This window comes from Ambystoma mexicanum, chromosome 2p, assembly GCF_040938575.1.
Source record: "Ambystoma mexicanum isolate Mex_15411 chromosome 2p, UKY_AmexF1_1, whole genome shotgun sequence".
Classification (NCBI taxonomy): Eukaryota; Metazoa; Chordata; class Amphibia; order Caudata; family Ambystomatidae; genus Ambystoma; species Ambystoma mexicanum.
Genome location: NC_090923.1, coordinates 16,973,430 through 16,987,859, shown reverse-complemented (window position 1 = coordinate 16,987,859; position 14,430 = coordinate 16,973,430).

The following is a 14,430-nucleotide window of genomic DNA, read 5'->3' as shown; positions in this document are numbered from 1 at the left end:
TTACTCCACCACAGGGTCCGATCCAAACGACGAGCTACAGGACACCCCTACCAGCACACCTGCAAAGAGGGCCAAGACCAACGGCCAGAGACCCTCCACCTCAGCTGCACGCATCAAGACACGGCAGCAGCACAAATCAGGTGGCAGCACAGAGGAGGGAACATCAACAGGCACCCCAGCAGCCAGCATGCCCACAACACCACCACCACAGGTCCCCCCAATGGATGCCACAGAAGGCACTGCCTCTGGTGGCAGCAGCACCATAGGTGACACCCCATTGATGGCAGCATGCTCCGACACAGAAAACGGGGATGCCGAAGTCAGATCCATCCATGACCTGTCCCAATCCCCCTGTCTGTCCCATCCCGTACAACATGAGGATACCACGCAGGGGCACCCACAAGACGACGACTGGCCATCCCCCACAAGCCCTGTGGCAAGGCAACATGAGGACAACAGCCCCTCTGTGACACCCCCGCAAATGGCCATGGCCCAGCAGAGGCAACAGTCCCTCGACCAGTTGATCGAACAACAGCAGCAACTGGCCACGCTCCTCAAGGACCATGCTGATGAATGTGGGGGCACTAAGGCAGACATAGAAACATCAACTGAGACACTTAGGGCACAAATCGAGAGTAGCACCGAGAGCCTGAGAGTCCAAATGGAGAGAAGCACCGAGAGCCTCAGGGGGGAACTGCATGCGACGGCCAAGGACGTATGTGCCGAACTTGCCGCAGTGCGCCGTGTGCTCACTGAGCTCTCGCAAACCCTTAGGGACATGCATGGACGTGAGCAGGAAGACACATCATCCGTTGCAAGTTCCGTCCAGGGCAGCCCCCAACGTAGATCTGGAAGGAACCTGCGCTCCACAGGCAGGGGTGCCCCTGATACCCACAGAGGGGGCTTGCAATAGCGACTGCCCACTGACAATGAGCATCTTTGGACACTGGTGTTCGGGGGGGAGGTAGGAGGGTGGAGGGGGTGTGTTGGGCTCACTTGGGTGGCGGGTCGATAGGGTGTTCAACATGACATCACATATGCCATAAAAAGTGCACGATCAACCAATGAGATGTGTGGACATTGATCTTTGTGTACTAGGCCATCATAGGCGTACAGTCCATATTGTGCATGTCCCAGACACACGCAGTGCCACGAGTCCCGTGTCCATGTATCAGCCACCAGGCGTGAGTGCTAGAAGCATACATCAATGAGATGCTGACGAATGTCACGGGCCTCCGGTGCCTCGCAGACTCCATGAGGTGCTGCCACATCCCCACCCTCATCATGACCATCTTCAGGTGCTTGCAGTTCTGCGTCAGGGGGCATGGGCACATTTCTACGTACGCACATGTTGTGGAGCATGACACATGCCATCACCATCTTTGCAACCTTCTCATGGCGGTACAGGAGTGCCCCGCCAGACCTGCTGAGGCAGCGGAAACGGCCCTTCAGTAGGCCGAATGCCTGTTCTATGACTACACGGGTACGTGAGTGGGCATGGTTGTAGTCCTCCTCATGCTGGTCCCGTGGGTTCCGGACTGGTGTGAGGAGCCATCTCTTCAGTGGATATCCAGCATCACCTGTATGTGGACGAGAAACGTATGATGTGGAATGCCATTGATACGTACGCACACCCCCACCCCCTTCCTGCCAGGTCATTGCCAATTCACATACCCCACATCATCATGCATGTAATGAGACTCACCGAGTAGCCAAGATCTGTTCCCTGCGTGTCGCTCCATGTAGCGTGGTATTGTAGAGTTCCTCAAGACCATAGAATCATGGGTTGATCCAGGGAATCGGGCACAACAATGTGTAATGATCCTGTTGGAGTCACACACCATTTGTACATTCAGGGAATGAAATTGTTTTCGGTTGCGGTACTGGGCCTCCATGGCATGTGGGACGACCAATTCCACATGGGTGCAGTCGATGGCACCAATGCAACCCGGTATGCCGGCAAGTGCATGGAATCCCACTTTCGTGTTTGTAATTTCCTGCTCCGAGCGTGGTAGGGAGATGTAGTCGTCTGCGTGCTGCAGGAGGGCATCGAGCACTTGCAATAGTGTCCGTGAGAACAGTGGCTGAGAAATGCCATGCAACTGTCCGACTGTGTGCTGGTAGGTGCCTGTGGCCAGGAAGTGGAGTACAGACACCACCTTCAGTAGGGGTGGGATGGCGGTTGGGCTATCTATCATGCTGACAAGGTCAGCCTGTGTCATGTCCACAATGGCGGCTATGGTGTCCCGGTCCAAACGGTAGAGGGTGTGGATCTGCTCATCAGTGAGGTTGAACGGATGTGCTCGGAGGCGTGGGATTGCGGGCTGCCTGCGTGGTGGTAGTGGCTGTGCTGGTGGGCCTTGCTGGCCCTGCCTTGGCCTCCTCCTCCTCCTGCGTCTCCTCCGTGCTGCTGGTTGTAGTTGGTGTTCGTCTTCTTCTTGGAGTTGGAGCACTTGCAGTGCTATCAGGTCCCCCAGGGCCAACATCGCGAGTCCTGCCGGTAGCATTTCGGTGTGGTTGTGGGAGGAGACTGGCTGTGCAATTTATGTGTTTTCAGGCTGTATGGCCTCCACCTGTGGTGATTCATTCCACCTGTGCAAACTGCTCTCCCCTTTGGCCGAGCACGTCACGCGCACAACGCTGCAATTCGGGGAATGGTATCTTGCTATTGCTATCATGTATTTGTACCCGATGGCCGTGTAAGATTGGTTGATATGTTCATTCTGCTGTGGTCCCATTGTTTCCCATACTATCTGTGCAGTCGCGAACAGACTTGTGAAGGGTCAGTGGAACGTCGTACTCGAGTAACGGTGGGCCCTCATGCATCACTGTACCGAGTTGCAACGACGGGCGGGGCGTCCCATTCGTGGGTGAAGGCAGTTGCCATTTTCACACACAGCCGCACTCGATGGAATAATTAGTGATTTCAAACGGCCACAGATGCCTTTCCGACGTGGTGTTGCAAATGAGGAATTCGAAGGGCGGCGCTTTCGGTTTCCAGCTAGCGGCGAGGAGATCCCCACAGGTCTGACTGCAAATATAACGTTCTATTGTTCAATGTCCTTGAGACAGGGCCCATGGCGAGGGAGCAATGATTGATATGAATAGTTTGGGATGCGCAATAGCCACGTGGGCGATGAGGCCGGCCGTTCCCAAATACATGTTACTTCACAACACTGGAATTACGGGCTGGGGCACTGTGGATTTTGCAGGCTGCATAACGCACAGACTCAATGGATGTTTCTAATGTTATGTGAGTAATTATTCAGGCGTTTTGATCCCGGGATGAGGGAATGATGAATGGATGCATGGGCAGGTGATTTGATACAGAGTTTGCCATGTACAGGGCTTCTTGGGATCTATCCGCCTCCCCTACGCTATGTGATGCAGGGCTGCCATAGTGGGACCATCGTCTATCTGGCCTTGTTGAGCCCTCCCTGTCTCGAGGCGCCCTCAGACACTTGTGTCCATGCACGTTAACATTCCCATCTGATGGATTCTGTTTTGACAGACGCATGCACAGGTACACTCGTTTGTGATGGTGTTTGCACCTCGATATAGATGGTTATGAGTCGCAAGTGGTTTTGGGGTGGTGATGATCCTTTTGAGTGGGCTAGCATGCATATGGCTGTGGATTTCGTGTGATCATTGAAGTGAGTTGTTCGAATGTAGTTCTGATGGCCATTCTGTTCTTTTTCTTTTCTTTTGGTTGACAGGTATCTCCTCCCCTTTTGCCACTGCCATCTGTATGCCACTCCTGCAGATGGATTTTACTCCCGACACCTGCTGCTTCGTGTTAATCAGTGGAGCAGCATTACGATCTTATGGGACGATCGCCAATGGGCCACATGCCCTTACGCAGTACTGGTGGCTCGGAGCAACATTTCGGCCTTTCAGCTGGACTAGTGCCTCCCCATTGGGACGGCCCTGCGGTTCTGTGCGCTTCCATGTTGCCTTTTCGTACGTGAATGTGGCTCTGTGTACCATGGGGGAACAGGGCGACACACAAGTAGTGGCTGGTCATTTCTTGCGGATGCAGCCCACAATGGTGATTAGTGTTTTGGAGTTCATGGCCTGATGGCTGTATGGGCTTGGTGACTTTGATGTGCATAAATTTCTATTCTGATTTGGCCCGTGTAGCGTTTTTCTTTGCAAGTGATGTGGCATATGCCTATTTGGGGGGCGATGTATTGTGAGGAGATCTGCATTGGGTTCCAGCTTCGGGGTTTAGTTGCGTGGTACTGTACTGGGCGCGTTTGCCTACTAAGCCCGTGAGGTCAGGGATGGGGGCTGCCTATATGACAGTTTGAATGTTGTCATGCTCAGGGGCGGGGGATTGGGTTTTGTGTAACAGATGCCGGTCAGCCAGGTGGACTGGTGGAATGATGTGATTTTCGGAATATTGCTGGTCACAGGTGCCTGTGTTTGCGTGCGTTTCTTGGTGGGGGACTGTGGTCATGTCCATTGGGATGGCTTCTGTATTCGTGCCATCTGTGCCCTGCAGCTCCCATTGGCCCCTCTTGTGTTTCTTTTCTTCTTTGCCATGCATGGGTGACTTGTACATTTCAATGGTTGCATTGTGACTTCATTGCACCTACGGGGAGTTGTACTTTGTGGGCAGGGAGCGGTGTACAGGCACTCAGTGGGGCCGTTTACGGTTGATTCGCGATGCCGTACTTCTCGCCATGGCGGAATGGTACTTTACGCCATGCCTGATGGCGTTAGGTACATGTCCGCTAGGGTCGGAATTGGCGTACCCTTGCGCCATGGTGGTGTTTGCGGTTTGGCATGGCGCGCGCGCGCGTGCTTGGTGCAGTTAGCGTTGGCGTTCACTACGGTGTCGCTAATGGCTTCGTACTTTGCGGTGACGGGTCATAGTCGCACCGAGCGCTATTCGATGGCGGTATTGCATTTCCGCCATCGTTTTTCGATTTCCGCCAGGGTCGTAATGAGGGCCAAAGTCTTTTGTATTGTCTTGCGGAATTTGCGCCCAAAACAAGGGTCAAAAGAAAAGGCCAGCCGGCCTACTTCAACCCTTGGATATTCCACCGGCATCATGGCACACCTTGTCAATGGACTTTATAACTGACCTGCCTCCTTGTGCTGGTTACAACACTATCCTTGTAATTGTGGATCTATTCTCCAAAATGGCCCACTTTATCCTTTTAAAAGGTTTGCCTTCAGCTTCCACCTTGGCCAAGGAATTTCTGGAGAATATAGTTTGCATACATGGTTTCCCTTCCATATTAGTCTCGGATCGTGGAAGTCAATTTATGTCCCATTTTTGAAAGAAGTGTTGCCAACTAGCACAAATAGATGTGCGGTTATCCACCAGCCACCACCCCCAGACCGACGGACAAACCGAGAGAACCAATCAGACTCTTGAGCAATATCTTCGGTGCATGTTACACCAATCCGAGTTAAATTGGAAAAACATCCTTTGGATCGCAGAATATTAATACAACAAATCAGTGCATTCTGGAACCAGACAAACTCCTTTTTATACTTTGTATGGTCACCATCCTCGGACCTCTGACCTAGATCCACCTCTGACCCTGGAAATGCCCGCAGTAAATCATCTGCATTCCACAATAACCCGAGCCTTCAAAGAAGCTGCAACTCATTTACAGCAAGCCAAGAAAAAGTATAAAGAAAATGCTGATTTGCACCGAAGTAAAACTCCTCCTTACCAAGTAGGAGACCAGGTATGGCTAGCAACGAAACATTTACCCCTCAAGGGCCCGCGAACCTTCAATCCCAGATTCATAGGAACTTATCCCATCAAGGCTATAATCAATCCCGTGGCCTTTAAACTGGATTTACCGTCTAACATGCGTATTCATCCAGTTTTTCATGCTTCACTTTTGAAGCCAGTACAACCAGGGACCCGACTGTCCAAGCCTCCAGACCCAGTTCAAATTGAAGGGGAATTAGAATTCGAAGTTAAAGACATTTTAGACTCGAAGGTGTTAAAGTCAAAACTCTTCTATCTTGTTGACTGGAAGGGATATGGACCTCAGGAGAGATCGTGGGAGCCTAGTAACCATGTTCACGCACCTCGATTAATACAAAGGTTCCACCGGAGATTTCCGAACAAGCCAAAACCCCCGGAGGGAACAACCTTGGGAGGGGCCTTGAGGGGGGGTACTGTCATGATGCCTACCTCCAAGGAGCCAGGTCCGACCCAGCAAACCCAGAGGCAGGCATCATTCCCCCCAGGGAAGTGCCAGCGGGCCCAAGCTGGGGCCCTTTGGACACTGTCCTGGCGCCTTAGGTGCCAGGCTCATGTTGGACCCCTGTCCTGGCGCCTTAGGCGCCAGGCTCATAAAGCTAGACATGTGTTCAAGTGTTTTTAATGTGCACTTACCCGATGCAGACCATGCTGCTACATCCAGGCCCTCTTGAGGCCTGAATGGAACTACTTTACCTGTGGGACTACTTTCCACCTGGGTGTGGTCGGGGAAGGATACATACCTGATCGGTGGAAGGATACATATCTGGAAATTCTTCCAAAGCTATTTAAACCACGCCCGATCAGCAACTCACGCTTCGCGTTGTTCTGCTCCTCGCAGCTGGACGCTCACCGTGTCAGCTTCTGCATCTGGACTTCAGCCACGCCTGTCAGCATCCTCGGTCACCTGCAAAGGGAGACAAGAGAGAATTGAAGAGAAAGAAGACCTTACCTGCTAAAGCTGCATCACGGAGACATCACACCGACGATCCTGAAAGGGAAGACATCATTTTAAAAGCATTTCGCTTCGATCGCTGAAGCGCTGCATTTCACTCACCTTTCCTGGGCGCCTCCATCTTCAGCAGCGATCATCCGGATCCGCAGCCACTTCCCAGAGCCTAGAGAAAAAGATAAGAACACAAGGTGAGAGAAGGAAGGGAATAGGAAAAGCTCAGTTTCCTTCTAAGACTTACCTGTTGGGTCATTCCCATTTCATTTCGGGTCCTGCCGCTTCCTGGCATTCCGGACCCCGGCCCCTAAAAAAGACAAAGACATTGAATGAGCGAATGCAAAGACATTACCTGAACGCTCATCCAGAACTTACCTGTCATTTACTGGAACTGCACGTTTCACTTTGGGTCGGCGCCATATCTCCGGCATTCCGAACCCCGGCCCCTAAGTGGTAAAAGACATAAGCATTAGCGCTTGCTGCAAAAAGACAATGAACATTATTATTAAGCTTGAACTTTTGAACTTGCAACAGAAATCTTACAGCGCCTCACTTGAATAGTCAAGCTTATTTTGAACTCCCATCAAACCTCAATCCAGTGAAGTAACTGGGTTTCAACGCGCCCCTGCATCAGAAGCAGGATGGAGAACTCATCCTTCCAGACCCTAAGGTGAGACTTCACGGGGAATCGTGGAAGGGTATCGTGGAGGGTTGGAAGGGAGTGGGAGGCTTGAGCATAATTCCGTCAGTAGGTAATACTCCCTTTTCACGCACAGGGGAATATTCCTGCAAGCCAGAAAAGCCAGAGTAGAGGGGCCCTTCCTGTCCATCTTCAGATTCCTGCGCTTCACCATTGAAGAAGCATCAGCACTCGAAGCCAGACCTGCGCCTCCGTGGGAATCTGGTGAGCGTGACAGATGTCCCCTCGTATCTCCCTCTTAGTCAGACATTCCCTTGCATCTATCTCTTAGTCTGAGGTTCCCTCGCATCTCTCTCTTAGTCTGAGGTTCCCTCGCATCTCTCTCTTAGTCTGATGTTCTCTCGCATCTCTCTCTTAGTTTGATGTTCCCTCGCATCTCTCTCTTATTCTGCTGTTCCCTCACATCTCCCTCGTAATCTGACATTCCCTTGCATCTCTCTCTTAGGCTGACGTTCCTTCAGACTTCTCTCCTAGTCTGATGTTCCCTTGCATCTCTCTCTTAGTCTGACGTTCCTATGCATCTCTCTCCTAGTCTGACGTTCCCCTGCATCTCCCTCTTAGTCTGATGTTCACTCACTTCTCTCTCTTAGTCTGACGTCCCCTCGCTTCTCTCACTTAGTCTGACGGTCGCTCGCATCTCTCTCTTACTCTGACATTCCCTCACATCTCCCTCTTAGTCTAACATTCCATCGCCTCTCCCTCTTAGTCTGACGTTCCATCGCATCTACCTCTTAGTCTGACATTCCCTTCCATCTCTCTCTTAGTCTGATGTTCCCTCCCATCTCTCTCTTAGTCTGACATTCCCTTGCATCTCCCTTAGTCTGACATTTCCTCTCATCTCTCTCTTAGTCTGATGTTCCCTTGTATCTCTCTCTTATTCTGACGTTCCCTCGCATCTCTCTCTTAGTCTGACATTCCCTCGCATCTCTTAGTCTATTGTTTGCTTGCATCTCTCTTTTAGTCTGACGTCCCCTCGCATCTCTCTCTTAGTCTGATGTTCCCTCACATCTCCCTCGTAATCTGACATTCCCTTGCATCTCTCTCCTAGCCTGACGTTCCCTCACCTCTCCCTCTTAGTCTGATGTTCCATCACATCTTTCTCTTAGTCTGATGTTCCCTCGCAGCTCCCTCTTAGTCTGACATTCCCTCGCATCTCTCTCTTAGTCTGACATTCCCTTGCATCTCTCTCCTAGTCTAACGTTCACACACATCTCTCTCTAAGTCTGATGTCCCCTCGTATCTCCCTCTTAGTCAGATGTTCCCTTGCATCTCTCTCCTAGTTTGACGTTCCCTCGCATCTCCCTCTTAGTCTGACATTCACTTGCATCCCTCTATTAAACTGACATTCCCTCGCATCTCTCTCTTAGTCTGATGTTCCCTTCTCTCTCTTAGTCGACGTCCCTTTGCTTCTCTCTCTTAGTCTGACGTTCCCTCGTAATCCCTCTCTTACTATGACATTCCCTCACATCTCCCCCTTAGTCTGACATCCCCTCGTATCTCCCTCTCAGTCTGATGTCCCCTCGCATCTCCCTCTGATTCTGACATTCCCTTGCATCTCTCTCTTAGTTTGACGTTCAATACTTTTCTTTCTTAGTCGACGTCCCTTTGCTTCTCTCTCTTAGTCTGACGTTCCCACATAATCTCTCTCTTACTATGACATTCCCTCGCATCTCCCCCTTAGTCTGACATCCCCTGGCATCTCCCTCTTAATCTTATGTCCCCTCTCATCTCCCTCTTAGTCTGACATTCCCTTGCATCTTTCTCTTAGTTTGGCATTCCCTCGCATCTCTCTCTTAGTTTGACATTCCCTTACTTCTCTCTCTTAGTCGACATCCCTTTGCTTCTCTCTCTTAGTCTGACGTTCCCTCGTAATCTCTCTCTTACTATGACATTCCCTCACATGTCCCCCTTAGTCTAACATACCCTCGCATCTCCCTCTCAGTCTGATGTCCCCTCACATTTCCCTCTGATTCTGACATTCCCTTGCATCTCTCTCTTAGTTTGACGTTCCCTTACTTTTCTCTCTTAGTCGACGTCCCTTTGCTTCTCTCTCTTAGTCTGACGTTTCCTCATAATCTCTCTCTTACTATGACATTCCCTCGCATCTCCCCCTTAGTCTGACATCCCCTGGCATCTCCCTCTTAATCTTATGTCCCCTCTCATCTCCCTCTTAGTCTGATGTCCCCTCACATTTCCCTCTGATTCTGACATTCCCTTGCATCTCTCTCTTAGTTTGACGTTCCCTTACTTTTCTCTCTTAGTCGACGTCCCTTTGCTTCTCTCTCTTAGTCTGACGTTCCCTCATAATCTCTCTCTTACTATGACATTCCCTCACATGTCCCCCTTAGTCTAACATACCCTCGCATCTCCCTCTCAGTCTGATGTCCCCTCACATTTCCCTCTGATTCTGACATTCCCTTGCATCTCTCTCTTAGTTTGACGTTCCCTTACTTTTCTCTCTTAGTCGACGTCCCTTTGCTTCTCTCTCTTAGTCTGACGTTCCCTCGCATCTCTTAGTCTAACATTCCCTTGCTTCTCTCTCTTAGTTTGGCGTTCCCTTGCATCTCTCTCCTAGTCTGACGTTCCCTAGCCTCTCCCTCTTAATCTGATGTTCCATCGCATCTCTCTCTTAGTCTCACGTTCCCTCGCATCTCTCTCTTATTCTGACATTCCCTCGCAACTCTCTCTTAGTCTGATGTCCCCTCGCATTTCCCTATTAGTCAGACATTCCCTCGCATCTCTTTCTTGGTCTGACATTTCCTTGCATCTTTAAATCTGACATTCCCTTTAATCTCTTTCTTAGTCTGACGTTCCCTCACTTCTCTCTCTTAGTCTGACGTCCCCTTGCTTCTCTCACTTAGTCGCATCTCTCTCTTACTCTGACATTCCCCTCATCTCCCTCTTAGTCTGACATTCCCTCGCATCTCCCTCTTAGTCTGACATTCCCTTGCATCTCTCTCTTAGTCTTTTGTTCCCTCGCATCCCTCTTAGTCTGACATTCCCTTGCATCTCTCTTAGTCTGACATTCCCTCACATCTCTCTCTTAGTCTGATGTTCCCTTGCATCTCTTTCTTAGTCTGACGTTCCCTTGCATCTCCCTCTTAGTCTGACATTCTCTCGCATCTCTCTCTTAGTCTGACGTGCCCTTGCATTGCTTAGTCTGACATTCCCTCGCATCTCTCTTTTAGTCTGATGTTCCCTCGCATCTCTTAGTCTAACATTCCCTTGCTTCTCTCTATTAGTTTGGCGTTCCCTTTCATCTCTCTCCTAGTCTGACGTTCCCTAGCCTCTCCCTCTTAGTCTGACATTCCCTTGCATCTCTCTCCTAGTCTGACGTTCCATTGCATCTCTCTCCTAGTCTGACGTTCCCTCGAATCTCCATTTTAGTTTGACATTCCCTTGCATCTCTCTCTTAATCTGACATTCCCTTTCATCTCTTTCTTAGTCTGACATTCCCTCACTTCTCTCTATTAGTCTGACGTCCCCTTGCTTCTCTCTCTTAGTCTTATGGTTGTCGCATCTCTCTCTTACTCTGACATTCTGACTTTCCCTTGCATCTCCCTTTTAGTCTGACATTCCCTTGCATCTCCCTCTTAGTCTGACGTTCCCTCGCATCTCCCTCTTAGTCTGACATTCCCTTGCATCTATCTCTTAGTCTGATTTTCCATCGCATCTCTCTTAGTCTGACATTCCTTTGCATCTCCCTTAGTCTGACATTCCCTCGCATCTCTCTCTTAGTCTGATGATCCCTCGCATCTCTCTCTTAGTCTGATGTTCCCTTGCATCTCTTAGTCTGACGGTCACTCGCATATCCCTCTTAGTCTGACATTCCCTCGCATCTCTCTCTTAGTCTGACATTCCCTCACTTCTCTCTCTTATTCTGACATTCCCTCGCATCTCTCTCTTAGTCTGACATTCCCTTGCATCTCTTAGTCTATTTTTTGCTCACATCTCTCTTTTAGTCTGACGTCCCCTCGCATCTCTCTCTTCGTCTGATGTTTCCTCGCATCTCTCTATTAGTCTGAGATTCCCTCACATCTCTCTCTTAGCCAGAGGTTCCCTGGCATCTCTCTCCTAGTCTGACGTACGCTTGCATCTCTCTCTTAGTTCCCTCGCATCTCTCCCTTAGTCTGACATTCCCTCACATCTCTTTCTTAGTCTGACGTTCTCTCGCATCTCCCTCTTAGTCTGACATTCCCTCACATCTCTGTCTTAGTCTGACATTCCCTTGCATCTCTCTCGTAGTCTGACGTTACCTCGCAACTCTCTCTTAAATTGTATTTCTGGCACGTTATTGCCCCTCCTTGTGATAGCACAGAATCCCAAGGTTATGACACTTTGAATGTTATCATGCAATATTCTAGCAAATAAGTCATGAAAAGCCATAACAGCAGAAGCGTCACTCTCCATACTGTTCCATGTCACAGAAAACGAGTTCATAAACCTAGTCATGAGTCGACTCTATCCCTCAGAAGTGAGAGGGGAATTCTTTTCCTTAGATGGGAGAGTGTCAGGCACTGTACCTATTGGATGTGAGAGGGGAATACTATCCCGCAGAAGTGAGAGGGGCACTATACCCCTTAGATGAGAGATTGTCAGGCACTATATCTATTGGAAGTGAGAGGGGAACTCTATCCCTCAGAAATGAGAGAGGCACTATATCCCTTAGATGAGAGAGAGTCAGGCACTGTATCTACTGGAAGTGAGAGGTAACTCTATCCATCAGAGGTGAGAGGGTCAATAAATCCCTTAGTTGAGAGAGTATGAGGCAGTGTATCTATTGGAAGTGAGCGGGGAACTCTATCACTCAGAAGTGACAGGGGCACTATATCCCTTAGATGAGAGTGGGTTAGGCACTGTATCTATTGGAAGTGTGAGGGAAACTATATCCCTCAGAAGTAAGAGGGACACTATATCCCTTAGAAGTGAGATGTATAGGCACTGTATCTATTGGAAGTGTGAGGGGAACTCTATCCCTCAGACGTGAGAGGGGCAGGCACTGTATTTAATGAAAGTGTGAGGGAAATTCTATCCCTCAGAGGTGAGACGGACACTATACCCCTTAGGAGTGAGGTGAGCAGGCAGAGTATCTATGGAGAGTGAGAGGGGAACTCTATCACTCAGATGTGAGAGGGGAACTATATCACTTTGATGAGGGAGGGGCAGGCCTTGTATCTATTGGAAGTGTGAGGGGAATTGTATCCCTCTGAATTGAGAAGGGAACTAGATGGCTTAGAAGAGAGAGGGGCAGGCACTGTATATATTGGAAGTGTGAGGAAAATTCTATCTGACAGAGGAGAGAGGGGAACTATACCCCTTAGATGAGAGAAGGAGAGGCACTGTATCTATTGGAGGTGAGAGGAGAACTATATCCCTCAAAAGTGAGAGGGGCACTATACCCCTTAGATGAGAGATGTGCAGGCATTGTATCCATTGGAAGTGAGAGGGAACTCTATCCCTCAGAAGTGAGAGGGGCACTACATTCCTTATATAAGAAAGGATCAGGCACTGTATTTATTGGAAGTGTTAGGGAAACTCTATCCCTCAGTATTGGGAGTGTACTATATCCCTTAGATGAGATAGGGCCAGGCACAGTACCTACTGAAAGAGGGAGGAGAACGCTATCCCTTAGAAGTGAGAGGGGCACTATATCCCTTAGATGAGAGCGGGTCAGGCACAGCATACATTGCAAGTGAGAGGAGAGCAATAGCATTGAAAAGTTAGAGGGGAACTCTGTCCCTCAGAAGTGAGAGGGGCACTATATCCCTTAGATGAGAGAAGGTTAGGCACTGTATCTATTGAAAATTAGAGGAAACTATAACCCTCAGAAGTGGGAGCGGAAACTATATCACTTAGATGAGAGCGGGTCAGGCACTGTATCTATTGGAAGTAAGAGGAGAACTCTATCTGTCAGAAGAGAGAGGGCACTATATCAGGATTGGGGTTGGAAGCCTGCGGCTGAAACATTCCAGGGAAAAAAGACAGGACATTGTTTTTCTGAAAATAACTTTTGGTTTTCTCTCCCCTGAACATTTCAGCCCTTGTCCCCACCCCTTGCTTGCCCTGCAGCAGCACACTTCACTGTTTGCCGCTGATTCGCTCTGTCCCAGCGACGCCTGTTCCCTTTCACTTCCATAATCGGGACCTGGTGCTGCAAGGTCCTTCCCTTTTTTTTATTGTTTATTTCTACTTTTTTACAGACTGACTGCAGGGGACACCCCTGCAACACCCACTCACAGTATAGTGAACAAGGGTGCGGGGGACACCCCAAGAACCCATGCAGCCCTTGGGACCGAATTAGGGATTTAATTGAACTTTTCTGCCATTCGGAAATTTCAAACGGCCAAAGTTTGGCCAAATCTCCGATTCTGTCTTTTATTTTCAGACTTTTTGGATGTTTCCTTATATCCCTTAGATGAGAGAGTGTCAGGCACTGTATCTATTGGCAGTGAGAGGGGAACCCTATCCCTCAAAAGTGGGAGGGCAATATAAGATCAAGTGTCTGACCCTACCTGTTAGTGCGACATGTCAAATGTAATGCGTGAGTGGTACTCAGACCTCCTCTTCCTCAGCTCAGTGTTTGGGTAGGAAATGGGGGGATCTCAGAAGTTGTTACCAGACTGGCACACTCCAAGTTCTGTTACCAGCTGCCGTCTCACCCGGGACAGCAGCCACTAACAGACTTTGACAGAAGCACCAGTGATTCCATCCTCCCCATTCTCATTGAGTCCTATGAGACTCAAATGTGAATGGGGAGTAACCTTTTCCGGCACTTGGCTTCACGGACCGCTGGGACTGTAATGCCCCGGAGATTCCCCAAAGCCAGGCTCTGGAAAAAAACACAACTCTGGCAGCAGCCTCCCGTTTATACTGGCATGGCTACCGCCGAAGTTTTGATGAGGGCCATTCTCTCTATCTCTAACACCCTTGATACTCTGGCCCCTGTCATGAGGGTCTGACTGAAGCCCTCCAAAAAGTGCAACTGTTGGTATGACTCCAATTTGGCTGCCCTTAAACGCAAGTGTAGGGCAGCTGAGAGGAAATGGAATG